Below are 27,329 nucleotides of genomic sequence, written 5' to 3' on the forward strand. Positions count from 1 at the left end.
AAAAAAAAAAGGATGGACAAAACATTAGTGTCAACATTTTGATAATTTTTAACCTTGACTGTGAATATACGAGGACCCGCTGTACTATGTTCTCTCTCTTATGGGTGAAATTTTTCATAATAAGAATTTGAAAAGTACACATATTTATGTTTGTTCTTAGCAAAATTCATAAGGTTAACATCAACAAAGACGTTGACAATGGTTCTCTTTAGATAATGGGCTCACAAAAAAAATGAAAACAAAAACAAACCCAGTTGCCATAGACTTGGCTCTGACTCATGGTAATTCCATGTGTGTCAGCATAGACTACGCCCTGTAAGCTTTTCAATGGCTGGGTTTTCAGAAGGAGATTTCTAGATCATTCTTTTGAGGCATCTCTGGGTAGACTTGAACTCTTTGCACCACCCAGGGACTCCAATGGACTCATAGTGAAGTTTTCTCTTCCCAAGTAATTGTATTTCCCAAATTATTTTAGTAAATGCACACAGCTTTTATAATCAGGCAACCCATATTTAAGAAACACAGGAGAGCGTAGAAAAATAATAAATTTTACATAGATGAATTAAACTGATTTCAAAGTAGTCTGTTGACTACAAGCTGACAGCTAAGATTTAAATGGTAGCACTTCTTTATATTCAAAGCCAATTCTTTCTTATGACTCTTGGATGTTTTCCAGGGCACAAGCAGATTGTTATTAAAATTGACTGATGAAAAAAAAATAAAACGGGTAGCTTATGCAGAAATTATCCTCATCTTTGATAGTCAAAGATCAAACACAAAACAAAAGCTGGCTAAAGCAATCATTTTTCTCAGCTTTGCAATCACCTTACAACCTCAGCTTACTTCCACAGTGAAGACGGTTGTTGAAGTTCTGACATGCCCTGCAGTAACCCCTGATTACAAAGCCAACCCAGAAAGCCAGGGCTCTTGCTTTCTTACTCAGAATTAGTTTGAATTAAAAATGAATCCCATTATTTTCCCCTAGCTCCTCAAAGATGTAGTTCAACGCTAATTGTGTTAACTCTGGCTTCTCCAGAAACACACTCATTTGTTGACTTGGATTAGGAGCTTGTTTGCTGTAACAATGGCAGACTGTTTTGCTGGACAGTTACTGATTCTGCCTGAGTTATTATTGCTTATTTTTGTGATAACTAGAAAGAACAACTCGAGAAATTTGAAACAAATTTCTAAGATATAGGCATATTAGGAGCAAGAAAATGTGTTGGGATAATTAAAATTTTGAACCCCAAATTAAAACATAAAAAAAGTAACTATCATCATCATCAAAGTTGGTGAGGCATAAGACTGACTCTTCTTTTAAATGGAAATGATAAAGTATCACAGATTTCTAGAATTTCTAGCCACGTGAATACTGATTGTTAACAGAACAGGGGAAAAGGTCATGAATTAGTTTGTGTGGTTCTACTTGAATTCATAGATGCTTAGAGGTAAACGTTACTGTACTGTTAAGAAAAAAATGCTTACAGTTAGTCAAAACAGTAAAAAAAAAAAAGCACAGTTTGAGAGTAATTTCTTTCTGTGAAGAAAATTATTTTCCATTAATTTCTGTCTTTTTCTTTATTACAGTTTCAGAGATAGATTCATGTAGGGGAATTAGAACATCTACTGTGTGTTACTATGTGCCAGGCATCTACTAAATGTTTTAGATACAAGACAGTAAGATCTGATCCTTGTCCTCAAGCTTAGTGTCTTTAGGAGGGTCAGACATAAAAGTGGATAGTTAGAATACAGTGTGATCAGTGATAAAATTAAGAAAATTGAGGGAGTCTGGCTGTGTTTGGGGGATTCAGGGCAGGCTTCTCAGAGAAGATGGAAATTGAGATGGATCTTAAAGGATACACTGCAATTCATAAAGCAAAAATAAAATCCCATTCTCAGAAACGGGAACAGCATGTGCAAATACATTGGTGCCTGAAAGAACATGCTATGTTAAGGACACCCTGAGAGACTGAGTCCAAGGGAAGTACTCACAAAAGTCAGTAAGTGGGAAGTCATTTTGTATATTAGAGAAGCAAGGTACCTATTGTGGGATCATCTCTTAGATGAAGCTTCTATTCATTAGCACTCAAGCAATACACCAGGGCAGAAATGTTGAGAGCTGGAATGAAAGCAGTAGCAGTCTGAGGCAAGAGAGGATGAGAAAGATATTTGCAATGAAAATTTGTGACAACTGACTATTAATATTTGAGATCTTAAGCAGCACCAGCCACTATTCTGGAAATGTTCCTATATTTTCTTAAATCCAGAATCTGGTATGGTGTGGATAGACTGTGAAAGGTGAGGCCATGTCAGGATGCAGATTTCTGGTTTGCATTATGGGGTGGAATGTGATGTCATTAATTGAAATATTGATTACAGGAGAAGAAATCCATTGTGAACAGAGAATGAGTGAAGGGGTGGGAGAAACCGTCTCACTGCATACACATTAATTTTGAGAGGTGCTGGGAACATACAAATGCATATCATCAAAATAAATGTTCAGGATAAGAGTGTGACAGAGAAAAGGCTGGAAATTTCAGGTTAGATTAATGGCCAAAAAAAAAAAAAAAAAAAATCTTCATGTAGTAAAACTTAACCAATCCATCATATACAAAAAATAGCTACACAAGACAATGCTCTTCAGAAGGTTAGGATGACTGAGATGCAATATAAAAACATCTGATACTTATTCTAAAATAATTCCCAAATTAAATAGGAATTGCCCCATAACTAGAAAATGTACTACATTTCAGATCCACAAATAAAATGTCTAAGGCAAACAGCTCCATGGGAAATCTAATACATAAGAGATGTAATACATAGGAAATCTAATACATAGGAGAAAAATATGAAATTTCTGAATCAATATTGTAGACAAAGATAGGGAGATCAGAAAATAAATTTATAGAGTGTGGATAATCAGAGCTTCTAATGCACTGTTTCTTCAGTCTAAGTTAACTAATAAAAGGCAGGCTGTTTTCCAGAATGCGCAGTTATATTTAGATAGGCTGTGTTCTCAGAGGGAATCGAAATGGCCCTGCAATCGCTCCCTGCTCTCCTAAGAGGAAAGGGTAAGGAAGAATTCCTCAACAAGCTGAAGGAAAGATGTAATTAAAAGACAGTGCCCTATTTTACAAGATTTCTTCTGTGAAGACATTGTGAAAATTCAGGCCAGATGTACTCCTTCCTTTCCAGGCACAGAGGAATTAGATAATGATGTATAATGGAAACGGGTCATTCAGGTCAGAGCACTTGAGGTTTGTAAATCTTTTAAATGGGTGAATGTAAGACTTCAAAGCCCAAGGATTCACTATAAAAATTGATAACCATGCAGTAAACCAATTGTTAAAGTAAAACACAGACTGTCTTTGAGTTAACTGGTCTTTCATTTAGACTGAAGATTTTTGTAGATTTGGCTATGTTCACGGATGACCCAAGGTCACATGAACCAATTTTCGATGATACTTTATTGTTGTCATTAGTTGCTGCCAAATCGGTTCGTAATCATGGCAACACCAAGCACAACAGAGAGATCCTACACCACTGTCGTGACTGTAGCACTATATAGAACAGTATTCTGATCCATAGGTTTTCATAGTCTAACTTTTGGAAACAGATCACCCGAGCTTTCTTCTGTGTCTATCTTAGTATGGAAGCTCTGCTGAAATCTATTCACTGGGGCAATCCTGATGGTATTTGAAATAGCAGCAACATGGATACCAACATCATAGAAAATAACTATTCTTAGCCCTAATAGGATTACGGGAAGCATGGTGGCTCTGTAGGATAAGCACTGAGCACTGAATTGTGTACCACAAGGTTGGCCATTCCAGCCCACCAGACGCTCTATGGGAAAAACACGAGGCTTTCTGTTCTTGCAAAGATTTATAGCCTTGGAAACCCTTTACAAGGTCACTATGAGTTGAAACCAATTTGATGGTGCTTAACAAAAACAACAACAATGGAATTACCAATACCACTAATAATGGTAACAGTAAGTTCTAAAGCAGCCACATATATGTTTTTGTTGTTATTAGTGGGTGGTGAGAAATATAATGAGACTATCCAATTATCATTCCTATCTCAAAGATGAGTAAAGAGATTACAGAGGGTGGGCAGTTTGCCCAGTTTCACATAGGCATTACCAAGCGAGACAGGGTTGTGGCCATCACAGACCAAAGGGAAAGACCAGGATGTAGGAAGCATGAGCGCTGATGTCTCAAGTTTCAAGGCAAAAGAGTCACAGAACTACACTCAGAATCACACTCATTAATATCCTTGAGATTTTTCAGCTTGGAAGCTGTGTGTCTGAAATCTTATGACTCACACAGACTCTCCAAATGAACTATGGATGCCTAGTCACAAAATGCAGTTAAAAACAAGTTCAAGAAGCAATACTGTAGAATAACCACATAAATGAATACCTTGAATTCAGTCTCTCCCAGTTCTGAAGTTGAGTACAACTGCCAGAAGAAGAAAATGGCCTCGTGCTTTCTGGGAAGAAAACACAAGAGGAAATAATTACAAAATTATGAAATTATGCACTAGATTACAACAGCAGAAACTAAGAGTAAAATGACTGCTTTTTTATGAATGTTTTGGTCAATAAAGATTGCTTAGCTAGCATTTAGTACTTAAATATTATATACATATATAAATATACATATACATACATACATACAAAAGGACATTTAAAAAGCAAAAATTAAAACTTGCTCTTAAAATATTCATTACCCCAAATGCATACAGGATCACATGTGCTCTCAATAACTACTACTTTATTACAGCCTTTTGTTTTTCCTCATTGACTCAACCCATCTCTTTTTCACTAACATAATACAACAGCACTGGAACTATATACCCTGAAAGTGAACAGTGCCCTGCAAGTTGTACAAGGTACCATGGATTACAACAAAACCAGCCACATGTCTCAAATAAGATGACTCCCTCAATGCCATGGAGTGAATTATGACTCATAGCGGCCCTGTAGAGGGTTTCTGAGGCTGTAAATCTTTATAAGAGCAGAAAGTCTCTTCTTTATTCACTGTTCGACTTTCACATGCTTATGAGGTGACTGAAACACCATGTATTAGGTCAGACACACCCTAGTCTTCAAACTAACATCTTTGCTCTTTAACACTTTAAAGAGGTATTTTGCAGCCCACTTGCCTATTGCAAGATATTTAAATCTAGACAACAGCAAAGAAACAAATTGTATTCAGCAGTGTAAAGTATATGTTCTATAAAAGGGTTTTGCAATCTCGGTACTGTTGGCATTTAGGGCTAGATAACTCTTTGTTGTAGGGGGCTAATATCCTTCCATCCAGTTGTGACAACCCAAAATGTCTCCAGATTTTATCAAATATCCTTGAGGGGAAAAACTGCCCCCTGACTGAGAACTACTCATTTAAAATAAGTATTAACTTATTAAAACCTGATGATATTTATCTAACTTCTCTATTATGGAGAAAGAAAGGAGTGTGGATTGGACCATGGAAAATCACACAGATCATGGAGTGGAAAGGAAGGAAGAGCAAGTTTAAGCATTTGCTGCATCCTTACTTCTGTATGCAGCCAGACATACAATATCCTATTTAATATTCGCAAACACCTGGGTGCTTTAACTCCCTAAATCACAGCTTGCTCAACACTTTGAGAGGCAGGGACTTGGTGTATACTAACAAAACCATCAAAACAAAAACCATTCAGAATCAAATCCTGATAAATATTATAGGAACTTTATAGAGACATTGAATTGATGTGCCTTTCCTTTACTTTCAGTGATGCAAAGTCTACCCTCTCATCCTTGAGAATGAGCAGCATTCTTCCTGTGAGTACCACCACTTTGGGGAGTCTTAAGATATTACCTCCTTGAGCCGAAAGCCATGTAGTCATTTTCATAACAGTAAGATGAAATGGAGTCAGACACATGGCAAAAATACCCCCTTTCCTGAAATCACAGTGAATTAAAATGCTAAGTCTATGGAACCATTGTTAGATGCAAACTGATAACACGCTTTTCCAGGGTCCTAAGTGAAAACAGGAGTCCTGGTGTGGCACTGTAGGATAAAGCATTGGACTGCAATGTCAGCTTGAACCACAAGGTAAGTGGTTCAAACTCACCAGCCACTCCCTGGAAACCTGATACAGGATTGCTATGAGTCAGAACCGACATGACAGCACTTTACAACAAGTGAAAACAACAAAGTTTTTTGACCCAGTGAATGGTGGTTTAAGTTACAGATCTTCGTGAGATAGCTTAATGAGAGAAGGAACAGAAATTCATGGACACAATTTGATGTTAATAATTTTCCCTCCTTATCTAGAACCATAAGATAGATGGCTCAAGCTCACCATCACTCCTCAGAAACCCTATACAGGGTTGCTATGGGTCAGAACCGACTCAATAGCACCTAACAACAACAACAGTGGATAAGGAGCTCTGGTAGCAAAGTGGGTTACGAGTTGGACTGATAATGGTACTGTCAGAAGTTCAAATCTCCCAGCCACTTGATGGGAGAAAGATGAGGCTTTCTGCTCCTGCAAAGAGTTATAGCCTCAGAAACCCTATACAAGGTTGCAGTGAGTCAGAACCAACTCCATGGCATATAACCAACACCACCAATCTGTGAATGGCTCAAAGATCTATGAAGGGGCTTCAAAAAGTTTGGGGAAGAATTCCATTATGGTTTTTAAAATTTATTTATTTTATTTTTTATTGTGAAATGAATGAAGATTGACAGAGCAGATCATCAGTTTCACATTCAACAAATCATATACTTTGCTTTCTTATATGGTTACAATCCCCTCCATGCACCAACAGTCAAGAGCATTTACCTCTATTTGCTCCAACCACCGCACTCCTCCCTGTGTCTCCAACCACCCCCATCCTTCCTCTGCCAACCTCCTTCCGGTTGTATATTGCCTACCCCATCACCCATGTCAACGCATGTCTATCCTCAAGCATATATATATATATATATAAAACGACATAGATGAGATCTGGGGACTCCTGAGCCCATGGAAAAGGACACAGCCACAGTGGGCTAGAGTGGAAAGTGAAGCATACAGCTGATATGAAGTGAGAGGAGATGCACAAGAACGCCCAAACTTGCAGATAGTACCCATTTGACCTAGCCTCAATGGCTAGGTAATCAGAACTAGACTAGAGGAAGATAAAAAAAAAAAATTTTTTTTGATAAACAAAATGAATGTAAATTGCTACAATTTGATGAATTTGACCTATATTTATGGATGTAGTAGCTCAAAATACCAACTGAGAGGAAAGGAGTCTTCATATCCAGCATCAATCCTAACCTCTCTGCATACAGGGTAGATAGAGATAGGCAACTTAGATATTGGCTACCTAAAATGAGGGGGCGATAAAGGCACAAAGTGACTGGCTTACAAGTTTTCAAAAGAGAGGTTAGTTTAAGAGCATGCGGGGGAAGGTAGAATCCCCACTGAATAAGTTTCATCTTGTCTAGATAGGTCTGGTAAGAAGAGATGGGGATAAGATTCTAATGATTCAATAGTGAATACTTGTTATCATGACTAATTGTGACTGTCACAACTGTAAGGTATAAGTTTTGTAACAAAAATGGGGGAGTAGTTAATCTTACAGTTCAGGAACAGAGGACCCTAAGGCCATCAAGGGAGAAGAGTATGAGCAGAGTACAGGGCCCTATCCAGAGAAGCAGTGACACCAGAGATGGAGGCAGAGAGGATGACATGGAGAGAGGGAGCAGCTGAGGACTCTAGATTCATGGAAAGAGAGGGCTTGAAAGCTGGCAGCCAGGAGGCAGGCTTGCAGAATGTGCCCTTTGGTGGTTTAAATTATTATATATGCCTGACTGTTTCTGTGTACACCTCCCGGCCCCCGCCTCCCCCAAAAAATAGGGAATAGAAGCAAATACTGCTGAATGATGATGCACGGAAGAGATTGGAATCATTGGGATGAAATGATGGTGTAAAGCCGATGTTCTCTCATGTGAACTATCACTCAGTTCACAATAAAACTTTAAAAAAGACAAAACCCCACACAGGGATAGATAATTGTTTAAACAGCCACAGGGCATATTCTGGAAGCCATTCTCCTGGTCGGCAGCACTCAGCCTTTCTCTTTCCATGTCTGTTATGTTTTTTTCGTGTTTTTTTTTTTTTTAATGTTTTATTGTGAATTGTGTGATAGTTTACATGGGAGAACATTAGCTTTACATTCATCCTATCGTATATCAGTTCATTGCCATGGTTACAATCCCTTCCACGCATCATCAACCAACCACAGGGTATACCCTGCAAGCCTGCCCCCCTGGTCGTCAGCACACAGCTCCTCTCCCTCTCTGGGTCTAAAGTCCCCAGATGCTCCATCTCTCCATGTCATTGTCTCTTCCTCCATCTCTGGCGTCACTGTTTCTCTGGGTAGGGTCCTACACTCTGCTCTTCTCCCTTGATGGTCTCAGGGATCTCTGCTCCTAGACTACAAAGTCAGTCACTCCCCTCCTTTTGCTACAATACACCTACCTTTACATTTCCAACCCTCACAGTCCTGCTAACAATTATTCACTATTGTATCACAAAAGACCTATCTACAGCTCCTTTAATCAGCCCCACCCAGACAAATTGGATACTACTCAGTGGAAATTCTACCTTCCTCCACGCCCTCTGGATATAGGTTCCCTCTTGAAAGCTTGACGCCAGTCACTTCTTGCCTTTGTAATCTCCCTCCACCACAATTTTGGGTAACCAATGTCCAAGTTGCCCATCCCTGTCTACTCTGTGTATGGAGAGGGTGGGAATGATCCTCGCTGTAAAATTTGTTCCCTCTTTTAGCTACTGCATCCATAGGTGTAGGTCAAGTTTATCGAATTGTATCTGATTACTCTTTTTTCCTCTTCTTTCTTCTTCTAGTTGAGCTCTATCATCCAGTCATTGAAGCCAGGTCAAGTGGGTATTATCTGCAAGCGTGGGTGTACTTACGCATATACCCTCTCTTCTTATCAGTTGGATGCTTCACTCTCCACTCTAGTCCCCAGGTCTTGCCACACTGCTGGCCAATCAGGTCTCCATCTGGGTTCAAAGGAGTCTATTGAACATTGTAGGGCTTAGCTCACAGCTTCACTGATGTTTTTCCATCACTTCTCCTTATCGGTGACCAACGTGGTCACCAATCAGAGCGAGTATTCCCACTGAGTCTTAGTCTTGGAATGGGTTTGCACTGAGGGGACCCGACCACTTGGTTGTTTTTGTAGTAATCAGTCAGACTGCTTTTATTTTTTTTGTATTTTTCCTATCAGTCTTTCTTTCAAGAAGTATCTTCCGTTCTTTTCTAGTGGCTCCAGGCTGATCTACTTGTCCTTTCATGTGGAAATTTCCCACCTCAGAAGATTCTGAACGGGGTTCAGGATTCCACCTATGGTCTTCTGTAATGCAGAGGCTCTGCAGGAAGCCTCTGTTGTAGCCCCATTTTAGGTATTCCAATCAGTTATAGGCAGAAGATGGTCCATGTCCATTATGTTTCAATTTCCTTTTTCTACAAACTTTTTGAAGCCCCTTCATATTTTAAATACAGCACATTCAGGTCCAAACAGGATCTTTGTTAGCCCGGTCTATTAAAAAATGATCCGAATGGCTTTTTAAATCCATATGACATTCATTTTTTCCAGGTGGGCTTTTTCTGATTCTGTTCTAACATATTTACACAAGCCACTCTAATAAGTACTGGACTTAAGGAGTCAATCTTCTTGTGCCTATCATTTATTTCATGGTGGTTTCAAAATCGACCAAAACAAACAAAACTCTCTGCCCTCCAGGGAGTGGAGGTTGTTTTTGTTGTTGTTGTCAAGTGCCTTTGAGTCAGTTCTGACTTACAGTGACCTTGTATAGGGTTTCCGATGAGTGGCTGGTGAGCTTGAACTGCCAACTTTGCACTATAGCACATTAACCCACAGCACCAGTGAAAACCAACTAATCAACAAACAAAATAGTTGTGGTAACCACTATAGAAAAATGAAGATACTTAGGGATTGCCTTGTGGGCACTATTTAAAGTGGGTGAGTTAGAGAAGGACTCACTAAGAAAATAATAGTTGATCAGAGACTTGAAGGTTATGGGGAGGGAACCACATGACAGGAAGTGGCGTAGTGTAGACTCTGGGACTCAGCATACAACGGAGAGTGGAAGGAGCCAAGGACAGGCAGAAGCCATGCTGGTTCCTCTACATGGATATCAAGATGACCCCACTGAAAGGAGTGCCTTTCAAGCTTCCAATGGCAGCCCCAGCCTGTGGATCTAGGAGCAGGCAGTAGTGAACACAGTAGAAGGAATCTGAGGAAATTCTTTTCTAGGTTATGACACCATAGGAGAAATAGGAACAAAGCTAACTGAGAACGAGGATGGTGAAAGAGGAACTGGAGGTTTGATGAAAGAGCAGAGAGCATGGAAAAGTCCTCTTGCAAAGGGGTTAACATGAACCAAAGTGCCCATCGGATTAACATGTGACTAACTGGTACAATACTGAGTTCCTCCGGCCACATTCACCAGCACAGGCGAAAGCATGTTGTGCAGGGTTGGAATTTTGCCAGATGACAGAGAACTGCCCCAGAGGGTTTCCGAGATTGTAACTCTTTATGGGAACAGACAGCTGTATCTTAATCCTTTAAAGCAGCTGGTGGGTTTGAACCACTGACCTGGCAGTTAGCAACCCGCTTCTTAACCCACGCAGTACCAGGGTTCCTACCAAAAGCCACAGATCCTCTATAAAAAGATCGTTGTGAATAGGTTTCTGAGGTTAGGGATTTTACTGGGGCTCTGCTTCCCATTCTCCACGTTAAATAGTTCATTTTGGTTTCTTTGGTTTCCACTCAGCCACCTCAAACCCTGCTCTGTTTTGGCATGCAGCCTTACAATATAGTTGGCAGGCTTTCTAGAGTCCATTTACCAAAGAGCACAGCCCTCCAAGTGCCTGGCTTACTTTCCCACACTGCCCCACACTGTCTGCAGGCAAATACTGTCCTTTCCTCCTCTCCGGGACCAAACTCCAGACACTTCACACTTGGCAGGGACCAGAAACTCTGCTCTTCTTTGCTTGGGAAGGGGCAACCAGATACTTAGTTCCCTCCACCCTTTGTAAATCCATATATCCACACAGATCTAGTACAAGACACTTGTAATAATATTATATAATGCAAAATATCTAATACTGCCTATTGCCATGTATGACTTTACAAGTTTAGCTTCCTGCTATAATAATTATTCAGAGTGGTATCTTCTTTAATATGAGTAGACTGCCTTCACTCTTTATAATTAATTTGACAAAACAAGAAAAACAATAGCTGTGTGGCACACTACAGATGGACAGATGAGGTTGAGCCTAATTAATGCAGACTTTGCCTCAGTAACAGCTTTATTCCTAATAAATAGTATGACATTTTTATTAACCAAGACACAAACTCCCATACACATACAAAAAATCATAGAAAAACACCAAATTTACATTCTCTCTACGACACAAATTATTTCGAATGCTAACACAATAGTTTTATTCTAATTAATAATAATTACCAGTTATGAGTCTTGCAGACACTCATGTATTCCTTACAATGATTAAATGAGCTCCATACTATCATTATGCTGATTCTACAGATGGGGAAACTGAGGCTTAGAGAGGTTAAACAACGCAGCCAAGTTGGAGCCAAGTTTCAAACTCAAGTGTATCTGATTCCAAAATGGTGCCTCATTCTCACACCTCATTTTAGCCAACCAACATACAGCTGTAGCCAGAGAATGTGAACATATCTCATTTTCTCTGCATCTCTAAGCATACCTCAAAAACAAAATAAAACTCAAGGTTTTTTTTTTTTTTTTTTTGCCTTCAAGTCAATTCTGACTCATCAACCCTACAGGATACAGTAGAACTGCTTCATGGGGTTTCGGAGACTGCAAGTATTTATGGGAACAGGGCCTCATCCTCATCTTTTTCCCTCAAAGTGACTGGTCTGTTTGGGTTGCCAACCTCAAAGTTCATCCAGAGCACTCTCACAGCTCTTTAAAGCATACACCAAAAAAGAAACAAAGCGCCACTGCTACTGTATTGATTCCAACTCACAGCAACCCTGTACAAGGTTGTTAAGACTCTAAATCTTTATACAGATGGGAGCAGGCAGCCTCATCTTTCTCCCAAGGAGAGGAGCAGTTGGTGCGTTTGAACTGCTCACCTAGTTGTTAGAAGCCCAATGCCTAATCCAGAATATCACCAGGGATCCTTTTATTGTTTGTTTGTTTTTATTGTGAACTGAGTGATAGTTTACATAGGAAAACATCATCTTTACACCACTGTTTCACTGCATTGATTACAATCTCCTCTGTGCGTCATCACTCAATAGTATTTGCTTCCAATCCCTGTTTTCATTGTTTTTTATTTTGTTTTGTTTTGAAGCAGTATATACAAAAACACTCAGGAATGTATAATGATCGAAACAACGAATGGGCACATTCTGCATGCCTGCCTCCTGGCTAACATCATCCAGCCCCTCTCTTCCCATGAGTCTAGAGTCCTCAACTGCTCCCTCTCTCCATGTCCTCATCTCTGCCTCCATCTCTGGTGTCACTGCTTCTCTGGATAGGGTACCAGGACTCCTTTTAAGCATACACTTTTCACTATTAAATATTTTATGTTATAACTTTGGACAATGAATAATGAAGAGAACAAAGAAAAACTAATGCCTTTGAATTCTGATGACTGCACTGTGGACTACCAGAATGAACAAATCTGCATTGGAAGAAGTATAGCCAGAATGCGCCCAAGAATTGCGGATGGCGAGTTTTCATCGCATGAACTTTGGGCATGCTATCAGGAAGAACCAGTCCCTGAAAAGGGGCATCATGCTTGGTTAAATAGAGGGTCATCAAAAAAAGTAAAAGACCCTCAGAGAGATGGAGTGAGTGACACAGTGGACTCAAACACAGGAACAGCTGTGAGGCAGACACAGAACCACACAGCATTTCGTTCTGTTGTACATAGGGTCACTTTGAGTTGGAAGCAATTCAGTGGCACCTAAATGTAACAACAACAACAATCAAGAAGGTCTAATTCGCTATTGTCAACCTCAATATTGTAAAATATTTGAAATAGTTATCCTAAGTTAGATGTGACCATTTTACAAGTCTGTGATGATAATTCTTCTAGCTGCTTCTCAACTAGAATATCTCAGTGAAGTGAGCCAACCTCGTATGCTCTGCTAATCTGTGATACGGGTACAGAAAACCAGCTGGTTTCCATGGGCACCTGAATGGACTCTCTCATAAGTGGGTCATCTGGTCTCTAGGAACAGAGTCTGTAACATCCACAAGAAAAATGGCTGGCAATGCCCATTGGTCCACTCCTTCCTTCAACAAAGCAGCCAGCCCTGGGATCAATTCAGCAAATGTAGATGGGTATAGAAGAAAGAGAACTAAAGCTAAACTCCCTCTGTAAATTACTAATCATGAGACCGTGGACACATCAGTTTTCTTCTCTTCATCAATTAACTGCCCACGATTCAGAAATAATAAGGTCCAGCCCTTCCTGCTCTGCTACTAAGGCCTGGTGTAATGATGACTAGATAACCCTAAAGCCCTTGTGTGGGAAGAGCTGAGAGTAACAAACCTATGACACACACTCAGTGCTGAGCATCACACAATCAGACTGGGACACCTGGACATGGTAATCAGGGGTAGATGTGTCCAACTGATAAAAGGTTTCTTCTAAAGTGGATGAGACCAAAGTAAAGCTAGCAATAACAAAAAGAAGCCTCAGAAACTGACAGACCCATTTGAAAAAGAGAAACAGAAACCTCTTATTTTTTGTGTGTTGTGTTTTTGCTATGCTAAACTGAAGACAATCTTTTCAGTTTCTTAGATCTTTAAAGTAATAAGAGCTGGAAGAAAATAACCTAAGGCACAAATGAAGTGATACCCTTTATATTTTAAGTATGCTCTATATCTGGATGAACATTTATCACTCAATATTTATTTCTGCCTCAATATTTATTACTGAATGTATGCATGGTTCTTTATCTGTCTTAGGTTGTCAAATCCTAAAAGGCAGGGACCAAATCTATTTAATTCTTTTTGTAAAGCTTGTGAAACTGTTATGCATAATTAGGCACTTAAAGGTTTTTTGATGAAGATAATTATGACGAATGAGCACAGTTGAATAGCATGGCAGGCATGTTTTATAAAACCTCCCTCTCTTTTCTGAAATGTCAGATGATCACACTTTCATAGAACTGTAGCGTTAATGGAAGCTTGCACTTAAGAGATCATGCAGAGCTTGCTAAACAATGAGTGGTCTCCCAACATTTTTGTACATTTCAGGCCCAGTGTGCCTTTCACCTCTGACCTTTATTTCCCTATTTCTTTAAATGCTCTTAAGTCCCGATTTTCACATGAATCTATGTTGGCATTCTAAAGTCCAACAAAATGAATATCATTCTAAATCCCAAGGATATTTGTTCCAAGAGAAACACACACACACACACACACACACACACAGCCATTAGAAAACTCCTAAAAGCTTCTTTGAATTGCTGCAGATAAACTGGTTTCTCATTGCTGCACTTCAACCAGTTGTCTCTACACCTCCCCGATGCAGTCACATTAAATACTTTCTATGGTAGTGTAGTGAATTAAGCTTAAGGCTGTTAACCATAAGGTTAGTGGTTCAAACTCACTAGCGGCTCCACAGGAGACAGATGAATCTGTCTGCTTCCATGAAGATTAAGTCTCATAAACCCTAGGTAGCAGTTCTATAGAGTCACAATGAGTTAGACTTGGCAGACCAGAAGTGGGTATAATAGCCGTTCTCCTCTGTCATATAGGGTTGTTATGAGTAGGTTTTTGGCTTGTAACAGATTACCAAACCCATTGTCAGTGAGCTGAATTAGATTCATAATCACTCTATGGAACAGAGCAGACCTGCCCCACACAATTTCCAAGGCTGTAAATCTTTACCAAAGCAGACTGACACATCTTTCTCCCATGGAGCAACTGGTGGGTTTGAAAGGCCAACCTTTCAGTTAGTGGGCAAGTGCTTAATCTGTGTGCCACCAGGGCTCATTTCCATTAACTGACTGTTGTTGTTGTTAAGTGCCATCGAGTCGGTTCTGACCCACAGCGACCCTGTATAGGGTTTCCGAGGAGCGGCTGGTGAACTTGAACCATGAAGACTGCAGTTCAAACGACCCTGCAGAACTCCACAACAGATTAATTTCTCACTATGGAAAATGTATGAAAGTGTTTCTCCTACTTCAGTCAGGAAAAGTAGTTAGTAAAGAATATTAAATAATACTTCAACTCCATCACTGTTGCAATAGTAATATTTTCCAAAAGTGTGAAAAGGATTAACATAACTTTAATTGGACTCTGCATACGGCAGACATCTGTTTTGACTAACAGTGTACTATCAACACATGGTGACTTCTTTGGGAAAAAAAATCTTAATTTGTCCAGGAATTAAAATTTGTCCAAAGCGCTTACTTTTTATTCTTCACATTTAGAAATCAGGAGTGAACTTGTTGAATATATAGAAACAAAACACTATGTTGAAAAGACATGTTTTTTAAAACACAAGTTAATTGAATCAGTAATTCAAAGTTTGTAGTAAAAGTTTGTAAAGAATGTGAAAATTCTGCTAAGAAGGAAAGATTTAGATGAGTTGTAGACCAAGACAGATTACCTATAGTGTGGGTGTTGTTGTTGTTAAGTTCCATCAAGTCGGTTCCTACCCTTAGCGATCCTATATAGGGTTTCTAAGGAGCAGTTGGTGGGTTTGAACTGCCAACTTTGCAGTTGCCTTACGGTTATCAGTCCATCGCTTAACCTACAGCACCACACCAGGACTCCATGTGGTGGGTTGTTATTGTTAAATGTTGTCGAGTCAATTACAACTCCTTTAGTGATCCTGTACAGGGTTTCCAAGGAGCAGCCGATGTGATTGAACCACCAACCTTGTGGTTTGCAGTCTAGTGCTTATCCAATAACGTCATAGTATTACTTTATAAATAAACCCTGAGAGAGACTACCATACAAAGACAACATGCTTTAAAAATATCTTCCTCTTCCACAAGACAGCTTCATTCATAAGAGAATACCATTCCTTCTTTTGGAGGAAAATGTGAATATACTGCCAAACTGTCTACCCCAAGGAGCCTACCAGGAAGAGATTGAAGGATTAGTTTTTAGGAAACCTTCACTGGTTAACTGGGGTTCTATAAATCAGTATATTAAGCACTTAGAACAGGGCTAAATACATAGTACAGTAAAACTACAGAAAGCCAGAACCTGTGTAAGGTAGAAATCTGTCTGAGAAGGAAAATGCAAACATTTTCCACTAACAGAGAGAAACACAAAAGTGTTAAAACTGCATCCTGTCAAACATGGAAAGCTTGTGAAACCTGGAAAAACAAGATAGTCCCATCAAGTTCTAGTTCTCATAGGTTTCTCAACTCTTTGAGAACTGGGATTTTGTTGTTATTGTTGTTATGTGCTGTGGAGTCGGTTCCGATTCATAGTGACCCTGGCACAGGGTTTCCAAGGCTGTAAATCTTTACGGAAGCAGAACGCCTCATCTTTTTCCCATAGAATGGCTGGTAGTTTCGAACTGCTGACCTTGCGGTTCATAGCCCAATTCGTAACCACTATGCTACTGAGCTTACGTTCCCAAAAAGCTGCTCATTTAGATGAAGCATATGCTCCCTGTTTGCTACAGTCCTTACTCCTCCCTATTGTTTCCCAGATACTGCAGCCAAGCCCTAGCTGTCTTTTATCATTACGTCACAGCGGTTCTTATGAAAGCAGAGTTAGAGATGATGTGAGGGGTTTTCTATCTCGCTATCAAATCTTCAGAAAGAGTTTTGATTTGCTCTGGCTCATGCTCGCTTCCCTCATTGATGGAATCAGCCTGATGCCTCTGATTGACATTTGAGTTTGTGACCCTTGCCATGAATGCCACTAGCAAATCCCTCTGCTGGGATTATGGACCCCTTCCTTCTCTCAATTAGGGTTCATTCTTCAAGGCTTATGACAGCCTTTCTGACCTCTTCTGTCAGAATCTACTCATTATTGTTGTCCAGTTGGTTCCAACTCAGAGCCACGTTGTATAAGGTCTCCAAGAGTGGCCGGTGGGTTTGAACTGCTGACCTGGTGCCTACCAGTCCAGTGGGAATTCTATAGCATCACACCAGGTTTTGATCTATTATTAAGTACACAAATATTTTAGAACTAGTTCTCTGGACTACTGACCATTTTAAGCCAACGGAGGAATCTTCTGATCTTCTCATAATTTTAGGCCTTTTGTCACTTGCAACTTTTTAACCTCCTTTCTATTGGATTCCCTTCCCCCAACACACATAACCCTCATCAGGGACAGAAAATGAGGTTGGAAGTGAGAGGGCACTGCTGGTAGAGATGGGGACAGGTAGGTGGAGTCAAAGGACAAAATCGAAGTGCCTATGTCTTCCTCTGTTTAGAAACCCCATCCCACAAAATCTATAAAGAACTGGAATAAGGTGGTAAGGAAAACCAGAAAAGATGAGGGGAAAAATTGCTTCATATTCTGAAGTATTTCAGGAACCCCTTTCCTCAGCTTCCACTCTTCAACTCTGAGGGGAAATCAGGTTTATGATGGCAGGGCTAAGATCATGCATTAGGAGGCAAGAGACAGAAGAGAGCAGCAGTTCATCTTTGTTCCTCAGATCTCCTAACCCAACTTTTCATAATCCCCCATTATGTATATAGTCTGCCATTGCTGAAAGAATGGGGAAGAAAGAAGGAAAGGAGAATGTTGTTACTGACCGCCATTGAGTTGCGGGGTGGGAAATGCCTGGCCCGTGGGCCATATGTTATTGTCGTTGTTAAGTACTGTCAAGTCGGTTCCGACCCTTAGAGACCCTGTATAGGGTTTTCAAGGAGCAAATGGTGGGCCATATGTTGTTGTTATGTGCCGTGGAGTCGGTTCCGACTCACAGCGATCCTGTACAGGGTTTCCAAGGCTTTAAATCTTTACGGGAGCAGAAAGCCTCATCTTTCTCCCACAAAACAGCTGGTAGTTTTGAACTGTTGACCTTTCGGTTCACAGCCAATTTGTAACCACTATGCTACTAGAGCTCCTGGTGGGCCATATAAGGCTCTCGAAATCGTTTGTCCAGTCCTGCCAAGGTAACTGTAGTTCCAACCATCCAAATACAGCAGGTTATATTTATGACACTGTGGGCTAATGCACTGGACTGCAAAGTCTGTTTGAACCACAAGGTTGTCAGTTCAAGCCTACCAGCTGCTCCTTGGAAACCCTATACAGGGTCTCTATGGGCTGGAACTGACTTGATGGCATTTAATAATGACAATTTTGTATGGCCCACGAATGATGCTATAAATACCCAAATGGCCTTAGGCATAAAAAAGTCTCCCCACTCCTGATTTTGTTGTTGTTGTTATGTGCCATGGAGTCGGTTCCGACTCATAGCGACCCTGTACAGGGTTTCCGAGACTGTAAATCTTTATGGGAACAGAAATAATCCCATGTGTAGAGAGTCGAGCTCCTCCATGGGGTGTTAAAGGTTCTGACCCTGTCAGAAAGAAATCACCACGCCTGTTTCCTGAGGCACCTCAAGCTGCCAACCTTTTGCCTAGGAGTTGAGGACTACCCATGGACACCATACAGGAGAATAAGGTACTAGAGAACCTCCTCACAGTATCCATCCCTACTATCTTGAACATTTTTACTTTCCTCTAACTCATATCCCCTTTTCATCGTACTAAGCCTCCCCTTGGCATATGAATCCCTCTTCACATAATTCATGCCAATCCTCTCCTTCCTCCCTAAATCCATTAAAAGGAGGCTATCTGAATGCTGGACCCGACTCAACGGCACTTAACAACAACAACAACATCTGAATGCTGAGTCAGAACAGACTCCACGGCACATAACAACAACATTAACAACCTGAATGCTGAAAGAGTCACTCCTTGAAACTAGGTGTCCGAGCTCGTTCAGGTTTTTGTATTGCATACCTATCATGTTGCCTGGTCCAATGGGATCAAGTCCAAGCAAATGGAACTGGACCAAAGAAAGCTCTTGGAAGCCAATGCTGAACTCAAAATTAGTTTTCCTTATAGGCTCATCATTCTAAGTAGATCCAGAAAACCTCTAGATATCCAGAAGGTAGAAAACTATAGGAAGTATCTGCTATTGTTTGTTTCAATGCCAGTTTTTTTAATTCAAATTGTTATTTCTCATATACTTGGTGGCAGAGCAAGAAGCCATGGTAGCTTAAACTTTTGATTTATTTAATCAAATCAACCTCAAAAATAATACAAATTCTTTATTTAAAAACAAACATCTAAAGAATTAAGACCAATTCATTTCAGTATAATTTGAAGAGTTTTCTTCTCTAGCCCTTAGAAAAAAAGTCTGGGGAACGTAAATGGTTTGCCATCAACAGCTGCTAACCTAAAGGTTTGCGGTTAAAACTCCACCAGTGGTACCATGTAAGAAAAGCTCTAGCAAACTACGTCCATAATGAGGACAGCTAAGAAAGTCCTATGGAGCAGTTCTATCCAGTAACATGTGGGGTGTCACCATGAGTTGGGGGCTGGTGAGACAGCAGATAACAACCACAAACAACCCATAGGAAAGTGGGGATAAGAAGCCAGGCTTTTTCCACAGAAACCACTTCCTCACACTGGCTAACTCATGAATGGATGTATTCTGGAAATAGACATTTGAGTTTACTGCTGCAATGCAGTAGCTTACTACTAGTAGTAGTGGTTCTTCTACTCAGAGTCTTTGCAACTCTGGCCAAGCAACCTTTTTTTACTGATAGAACTGGATAAAATAAAGTGGGAGAAGATACTCATAAGATTATATGATTCTGTTGTGATTGTTTAACAGAGCTAATTGTGACTGTAGCAACTTTGAACTCTAACATGGGTGCAAAACGAGCTGTCTCAGAAGTAGGAATGGGGGACCTTACTAACATCAAACAAAAGCCAGGAGGGGAGTGCATCCTTTGGACTCTTAGATCCCTGTGCATTGGACCTCTTCAACCCAGTGCCCAGAAAGCTGTGACCCCCGAGGAGCGGCAGGGGAGCAGCAGAAACAACACCAGCAGCAGAATCAAGAGTCAGAGCATGAGGCAGAGCAGTGGGCTTCCCTGTCCACGGAGCAAGTCAAGCTTTGGGAAGGAAGCTTGCTCGCAGAAGAGGATGCCTCTAGGCACTTAATTATGGGAGCTGGGTTTGCTGAACCAAAAAGCTGAGTGCCTTCTGGCTGAATTTATGGTGAAGTAGAGTGTGCCCTGCGAGCATTTATCAGGAGCACTAAAAGAACTTTCTAAGTTTCTAAGGTGGCCCAAGCAGAGAGACAGCTACCTCTCTAGCTGAGAAGAAGCTGTCCCAATTGGAAGAACTGTGTCCTGAGCATTTTCTGATCCTGTATTGTAACTTCCTTAATAAACCCCATCATTCTGAGTATGGTGCTTGAGTGGCCATTACGATGAATGAGTAAACACAGCTGAGTAGAGTGTTCTGGGCAGGATGGTTTGGTAACCTATTTTGAAATTGCACAGACTGTACCTGAGAAGGCATATTAGTTTGGAAATAGGTTCTCTAAAGAAATCTCTGAAAGTACTCCCACACTGACAAGGCACTAACTACAAAAGCATGTACAGTCTGACTGCCGCTCCTTGTCCCGCCTTATTTAAATTACCTTCCAAGCTACTGACTCCTTCCACTAAAAGACAGGCTGTTTCAGATGACCTTGTAGGTACAGAATAAATAGAGCAATTGACAAAGAAGAAAAAAATGTACACGGGCAGAGATGTTGCTACTTATGAAAAGCAACACTGGCTCCTGAGAGCAGGAAAGAGCCCTTTGTGCTTTCTCTTCCTACACCAGCAGACACTGATTTCAGCCTTACAACACTCCAGTCATTCTTCTTTGCACTTTGCATATTATAACAACTTTATGAGGTAAATGCTATTAAATCCTCCTTTTATATATGAGGGAACTAAAATCTAGGGATGCCAATTATTTGCCCATGGTTACCCAGCTTGTAAAGAGTGGGGACAGAAACGGAATAGAAATACGAGGAGCCTCCAAAAGTTCATGGGAAAAATTCCATTCTCCTTTAATTGCATTTTTCCATGAACTTTCTGAAGCTCCCTCGGAGTCTGGCACTAGAGTACAAGCTCTTATCCTCCCAACCTTTACTCTGTTTTACACCCTTTCACTCACTGCTCTATTATCTGCTTTCTCTTCTGCAAATGCTGGAGTGATGCCAGCTGATCTCTGAATTGCTAATACCCAGGCTAGGTCTCACTTAGCTTTTCCTTTCAATAAAGACAATATGGAATCCTGGTGTGGCACTGCAGAATAAGCACTGGACTGCTAACAGCAAGGTCGGCAATTCAAACCCAGCAGTAGCTTTACAGAAACCCTATTCAAGGTCCCTGTGAGTCAGAACCAATTCAAGGGTACTTAACAGCAAACAAGGACTAGCAGTGGGAGGCAGAGTAGGAAAAGCCTATGATGAGGTCTCAAGCAGATTCACCATTCCATGATTTCATCTTCTATTGGCTCAAATGTTAATTTCTGCCATTAATATGGAAGCAAACAAATACATATCCATAGACACCTGCCCAGCCCAAGAAGGACATCCTACTCATGGAATTATCAATCATTCCTGTACCTTAATCTATCTCCTGCAAGCAAGGCAGCCTTCACTCATTTACTCACTTATCAGAGGAAAAAGCAAAAGTCTTCTAACTGTAATATAACGTGTGATCCCATTATCCTCAGATAATATCGAGTTACTTAGGAGTTCGGTAGTGAACATAATTCATTCTTGAATGTCTGCTCTGTAAAGAAAATGTGCTAAGTACTGCAATGTACATTAATAGGAATTGTTGTTGTTAAGTGTCATCGAGACGGTTCCAACTCACAGATACCAGAGGAGCAGCTGGTGAGTTTGAACTGCCAACCTTGTAGTTCAATGGGAAGTAATTCTTTCCTTATGGTAAAGTCTGCTTTTGTAAAACACTTTACTAATTCCTATAAGGTCAATCTTTTAGATTGAATAGGTATGAGGGGGCTTTAAGAAGTTCATGGAAAATTTCCACAATTTTTAAACTCCATTTTTCCATAAATATTGAGAAACCCTGTTGTATGTGAGGATCAGGAGAGTCACTTAGCATATACGAGAATCAGAAGACACAGTTCTCCTTTGGTGGGGAAGGTACTTTGTGTGTGTGTGAATTATGTGATAGTGTACATGGGAGAACATTATCTTTACATTCATCCTATCGAATTTCATTTCATTGCAATGATTAAAATCCCCTGCATGCATCATCAAACAATCAAAGGGTACACCCTGCATGCCTGCATGGGGTGGGGAGCACATTTTGAGTTGTAAAATTGATACTCTTTGAACACTGGGTTAGAAAACCAGACACAGAAGGCATATTTTCTTCTGGTATGCATATTATGTGCCATGAAACAAAATGAATTTACTAAACACCTTACTGAAAATGCAGTTATGGTTATCAAAGAGTCTTCAGTAAGAAACGAGAAAGTAACTGGACAGCACTCATGATTAATTTAGGAGATGTATTCCATATATTGCCTATCTCATTTCAGTTCCTCTAATTCAATGGGAGCATAAGTTCAACCACTGCAAATTCTCTAATAATGGAGGTTTTCAGGAATGCAACTTTAAGTAGTGTATAATTAAAGAAGACACAACTATACAAATTGAGGGCAGTACAACATAGAAGTTCAGCCAGAGTGCTCCTTAGAGGCCAAGATGGCCAAACTTCGTCTCTCATACTTTGGACATATTGTCAGAAGGGACCAGTCGCTAGAGAAGGATGTCATGTTTGGTAACGTGGAGGGTCAGAGAAAAAGAGGAAGACCCCCAACCAGAAGAACTGGCCAAGTAGCAGCATAGAAGGACTCAAGTGTGGCAACAGTAGTGAGGTTGTCCCAGGATCGGGCAGTGTTTCGTTCTGTTGTGCATAAGGTCACTATGAGTCAGTACTGACTTGATGGCACCTAACAACAACAACAACATAGAAGCCATGAAAAAGAAGTGTGGCTTAGATGCAAAAAATAAAAGCAAAGCAATTGATTCTAACTGAAGAGTCACTGAGGTTGCACAAGCTTTAAAATATGAGTCCAGTTTAGATAGATGAGGAAGGGAAAGAGAACGTGGTATGAAGTAACGTAGCAGCTTTGGTAGTACAAAGCAGGGGAAAAGTGACAAATTCAAATGACTACCAAACACCATGAATTAGGGAAGTGAGCCTAAGGAACTTAGAGCCCTCTCAAGAGATCTGTGATTTGAAAGGAAAAAAAAAAAAAAATGCCATCAGGTCAATTTCAAATCATAGTGACCCTAAAGGACAGAGTAGAACTGTCACATAAGGCATAAGGTCTCTGAGCCTGTAAATTCTTATGGCTTTGGACAGCCTCATCTTTTTCCCTCTATACGGCTGGGGGGTTCAAACTGCCAGCCAACCATTTGGTTAGTGGTACAACACTTAACCCATTGTACCATCAGGGTTTCTTGATTTGAGAGAGGTGGCTAAAAATATATCACTTTCCTCTAACTACAGTGCTATACAATGATAACCACAACGGGTCTGAAAGTCTGTTGTGCTGTGGTGGCTTGTGTGTTGCTGTGGTCACCCATGGTAGACAGGTTTCAGGAGAGCTTCCAGACAAAGACAGATTAGGAAGAAGGAGAAGTGGACTACTTCTGAATGATTAGCCTCTGAAAAAACCTTACGAACAGCAGAGGAACACTCAGATTAATAGTGCCAGAGGATTCGTAACTCAGGTTGGAAGGCACTTAAAACACGACTGGGGAAGAGCTGCCATCTCAAATCAGAGGTGCCAAGCAACTTAATCACTGTGCCAGAAGTTCCTTAAATTATACTAGAAAAGAAGCAATTTTGAACTAACAATTTTGAGTATGAAAAGTTCTGTGTTGTCACTCTGAAATCATGTTTTCAAGTTGAGTTAGAGGAAAGTGATATATTTTTTATTAAATTGGCTGCAAGAAAATAGAATGTTCTTCACTTTCTTCCTCTTTTTTGAAAAAAAAAAAAAATTTATTGAGGTAATTGTAGAATCACATGCAGTTCTACGAACTAACACAGAAAGCACCCAAATACCCATTGCCTAGATTCCTCAATGATAACATCTTGCAACACTAGTGTAAGATATTCAAATCAGGATATAAACACTGTCAACTGTACATTTCCATCATCACGAGGAAACCTCATGTTGTCATTTCATAGGCATAGCACTTAACTTTTGTCTCCCCACCTCCATTAAAAAAACAAAGAAAGAAACAAATCTGTTGTCTTGACTCCAACTCATGGTGACCTCACATGTTACAGAACAGGGTTTTCTTGACTGTGTAATCTTTATGGAAGCTGACTGCTAACTCTTTCTTTTGTAATGTTACTGGGCGGCTTTCAACTATCAAATTTAGGCTCGCAGTCAAGCTCAAACTATCACCTGAGACTTAATGTCACTATTGTCTTCTCCAGGCCTTTAATGTTGTCATTTCAAGAATATTGTTGTTGTTGATAAATGCTATAACGTGGGTTCCAATGACCCTGTATAGGGTTTCCAAGGAGCAACTGGTGAGCTTGAACTTTCAACCTTGTGGTTCAAACTGACTGCAGTCCAGCATATTAACCCACAGTGCCACACCAGAACTCAATAAAATCATATAGTATGTAATCATTTGGGATTGTCTTTATTCATTCAGCATAATTTCTTTAAGATCCATCCAAGTTATTTCATGTATCAATGTTGCTGTTGTTGTTATTAAGTGCCATCAAGTTGGCTCTGATTTATAGGGACCCTGTATAGGGTTCCCAAGGAGCAGCTGGTGGGTTTGAACCACCAACCCTGTGGTTAACAGTCCAATACTGATCCTACAGCATTACACCAGTTGCTTCACTTTTATTGATAATTAATGTTTTCTGGTATGGAAGTACCCCAATTTGTTTAATCATTCACTGAAGGGCATTTGGATTATTTCCAGTTTGATTATTACAAATAAAGCTGCTATAAGCATTTATGTAAGATTTTTTTGGTGTAGAGAAAATAAAATTCTTTTATTTTTCAGAGTGATTGTTACAGTTTACATTTCTACCAGCAAGGTCTGAGTGATCCAGTTTCTCTTCATCTTTTCCAGCATCTCATGTTGTCAACATTAAATTTTTTTAGTCATTTTGATAGATGTGTAGTGATATTTCATGGTAGTTTTAATTTGCAATGACACTTAACAACAACAAAATGTCGAATAGGTCTCCGAGTGTGAGGTTGTAGGATCAGCACTGGGCTGTGAACCACAAGATCAGCAGTTTAAACACACCAGCAGCTCCTCAGAAACCCTACAGAGGTCACTACGAGTAAGAACCAACTTTAAGGCACTTAACAACAACAACAATGGCTAAAAAGGAGTGGTTATAAAACAAAATGTTGGTGGTTCAAACCTACCTAGCTGTTCTGTGGGTACTGATGGAGTAATCTGGTCCCATAAAGAACACAGCCTAGGCAATCTTATGGGACAGTTCTATTCTGTCACACGGGGTCAGGATGAATTGGAACTGACTAGACGCCACCTCATAACAACAATAGTTAATGATGTTGACTATCTTTTTATGAGCTTATCTGCCATCTGTATAACCTCTGCAGTGAAATGCCTTTTCATGTCTTTTGCCCTTTTTCTAATTGGAATTTTGTTTTATTTTTTACTATTGTGTTTTGGGAATTCTTTATATATTCTCCATAACAAAAGCCTAATTGCCATTGAGTCAATTCAGACTCATAGAAACCCTACAGAACAGAGTAGAAAATTGCCTCACAGAGTTTCCAAGGCTATGAATCTTTATACAAGCAGACTGCTTTGCATTTCTCTTATTTCGGGACTGATGGGTTTGAACCATCAACCTCTTGGTTAGTAGCCGAGAGCACTTATCTAATGCAACCACCAAGGCTCCTTTTTACATTACTTTACTCCTTTATTGGACATGTCATTTGCAAATACTTTCTGCCATTCTGTAGCTTGTCTTTTCATCATATTAAAAGGGTCTTTTGCAGAACATACATTTTAATGAAGTACAACTTATCTAGATATGTGTTTGGTGTCAAGACTAACAACTCTATGCCTTGTCACAAACTTAAATGTTTTCTACTATACTTGTATTTGGAGTCCTGGTGTGGCACTGTGGGCTGATGCATCAGACTGCAGTCATTTGAGCTGCAAGGTCAGTGGTTCAAGCTCACCAGCTGCTCCTTGAAAACCCTATACTGGGTTGCTATGGGTCAGAATCGACTTGACGGCACTTAACAACATACTTGTATTTATTCAAAAGATTTATAGTTTTGCATTAAGTCTATTTGGGTTTACTTTTGGTATAAGGTGTGAGGTTTACATTAATTAAAAAGAGAGAGAGAGAAAGTATTGATGTCCAATTGGTTCAGCACCAAACCAAATTCCCAAGCCCATTGCTATCAAGTTGTTTTGATTTACAGAGACCCTACAGAACAGAGTGGAACTGCTCCATAGGGTTTCCAAGACTGCAAATCTTTAGGAAAGCACCGGTTGTTGAAAAAGCTATCTTTCTTCCACTGAATTGCTTTTGTAACTTTGTTTAAAATCATGTAGGCATATGCACACAACTATGCTCATTGTAGCATTTTTAATAACAAAAAGATAAAAACAACTCAAGTGTCCATCAACAGATGAGTGGATAAACAAAATGTGATATATACATACAATGGCATGTATATATATACTACACAACTACAAGAACAATGTTGAATCTGGAAGCCATTCTTTTGAGTGAAATAAACCAAGCAAAAAAGGACAAATATGGTAAGATACCACACCACTTCAGAAAGACAAAAATAGGTACACATACAGAAATCAAGGTCCTTTGGTGGTTCTCAGGGATGGGAGGGGGAAGAAAAGGGAATCATTTCTAGACAGTTTTTTGTAGTTTTGAGCTAATTGATTCTCATTCATAGTGATCCTGTATAAGGTTTCCAAGAACAGCTGGTGGGTTTGAACTGCCAAACATGCAGTTAACATGTTTAGCAATCCAGTGCTTATCCTACAGTGTTACTCCAGGGCCACATCAGGGCTCTTTTGTGATGGGAAAGACAATACTGAATGTAAGTGAAGTGTGCACAACTTAACCAAGGTAAATGATGCCAATGAGAAATACACACGATTAAAGCAATTGATTATTAAACATTGTAACATCTACAAT

The sequence above is a fragment of the Chrysochloris asiatica genome, unplaced genomic scaffold, assembly GCF_000296735.1.
Source record: "Chrysochloris asiatica unplaced genomic scaffold, ChrAsi1.0 scaffold00001, whole genome shotgun sequence".
Lineage (NCBI taxonomy): Eukaryota > Metazoa > Chordata > Mammalia > Afrosoricida > Chrysochloridae > Chrysochloris > Chrysochloris asiatica.